The sequence below is a fragment of the Octopus bimaculoides genome, chromosome 3 (genome assembly GCF_001194135.2).
Source record: "Octopus bimaculoides isolate UCB-OBI-ISO-001 chromosome 3, ASM119413v2, whole genome shotgun sequence".
NCBI classification, from domain to species: Eukaryota; Metazoa; Mollusca; class Cephalopoda; order Octopoda; family Octopodidae; genus Octopus; species Octopus bimaculoides.
This window is the reverse complement of record NC_068983.1, coordinates 31,028,072-31,029,785: the sequence shown is the minus strand read 5'-3', so window position 1 is coordinate 31,029,785 and position 1,714 is coordinate 31,028,072. Positions and strand designations below refer to the sequence as shown.

At 37.3% G+C, this 1,714-nt stretch overlaps 1 protein-coding gene across 1 annotated transcript in view; it reads right to left on the bottom strand.

Moving 5' to 3' along the window:
• The window catches only part of LOC106881531 (dTDP-D-glucose 4,6-dehydratase), a 34,237-nt gene extending 33,524 nt beyond the window's left edge, over nucleotides 1–713 (bottom strand). The window contains exon 1 of the mRNA XM_052966122.1: nucleotides 617–713. The gene's annotated coding sequence lies outside the window, so the exon portion shown is untranslated. The remainder of the gene's footprint in view (nucleotides 1–616) is intronic.
• Between the last annotated feature and the right edge of the window lie 1,001 nt (nucleotides 714–1,714).

Sequence of the window (1,714 nt, the reverse complement as noted above, 5' to 3'; positions counted from 1 at the left end):
TGTATGTATGTATGTATGTATGTGTATGTATGTATGTATGTATGTATGTGTATGTATGTCTCTTCTATTTTTTAATTATAATAAATCTTCCACTGAGGAGGGAGCCGGTTTCCAACAAAGATACAAGGCTCCATCTTTGGGATGTAGTTAACACAAATTCACATTTGAACTTGAGAAAAGTGGTATGTATGTATATATGTATGTATATATGCTCTTTGTGTCTGTGTTTATCCCCCACCACCGCCTGACAACTGGTGTTGGTGTGTTTACATCCCCGTAACTTAGCGGTTCAGCAAAAAAAAAAAGACCGATAGAATAAGTACCGAACTTAACAAAAATAAATACTGGGGTCGATTCATCAGGCTAAAAATTGTTCAAGGCGGTGCTTCACCATGGCTGCAGTCTAATGACTGAAACAAGTAAAAGATAAATGGTAAAAGATATATATATATATAATTTTGAATTAAGACAACTGTAGTGAATGTTAAAATTGCTACTGTTGTCAATGTTAGGAAACAAAATGTTAATCTATCAGAATCGATGACTTAGTTTCGAAACTGCAAAACTTATAAATTGTTGATGAAATGATAGCAAGACAAAACAATTTATAACTTACCTGACTGAAGACGAAGAGATGAATAACGTTTGTTTAAGTGTACCTATAATATCAACCAATAAGAATTTATACTGAGATGAAGTTCCTAATTTTATGTTACTATTAATACTTTTGCTTAGCCAAGTAGTTACATCAGAACTCTATGCATGGATGAATAGGATCGTATTGTCGCGCTTGATAATGTAAGATACGGTGGTGTGTGTGTGTGTGTGCGTGTGTGTGTGTGTGTGCGCGAGCGCGCATTTGCGTACGTGTGTGTGCGTGTGTGAGCGCGACGTGTGTGCGTGTGTGAGCGTGTGTGTGTAATGAAAGGCATTCTTTTAAAGGAGTGTCTGGTGGGTACGCGTGCTGCTTTTCTTTTACCGGAATGTTCAGTTCTATAGTTTTCTCCGAGGGCTCGCCATGATAACCGTCCTTTAATCTCAAGTGACGTAGTTGATAGAATGCCAGTGTGATATTCGAACTAGAATATAATCAAGTTTTTAGAATGCATATACCATACAATATGTATTGAGCTCCAACAAAATCCAACGTTTGTATGTGCGTGTGTGTTTGCACTCACACTCATTAAAACCTGAATGCTTCGAACACCACCATATGAAGATAATAGACACGATCAGTCCTTCATTGAAACTTAAAGAATAAAGAAACAAACAACACTTGTTACTTAGTTGTTGGTTTCTCTCTTTAGTTAGAGGGTATGACGGTCTGACATAATAAATGCCAAGGGAGTATACATTTTAATATATAGTATTTATTTCTTTATTGCCCACAGGAGGCTAAACATTTAGGAGATAAACAAGGACAGACAAAGGGAGTGCGTAATTGGTACTTATTTAATCGAAATCGAAAGGATGAAAGGCAAAGTCAACCTCGGCGGAATTTGAACTCAGAACGAAATAGCGGCAGACGAAATACCGCTAAGCATTTCCCCTGGCGTGCAAACGATTCTGCCAGCTCGCCGCCCTTTTGATATATAGTATTACATACTCTAACGAGAGGGTGATTAGAAATAAAAAAACCCAAAAAGGAGCTTAAAATTATTAGTGCTTAGTCACGCATCGGTAAATAATTTCCTTGGCCTCTTTTTACCCTGGA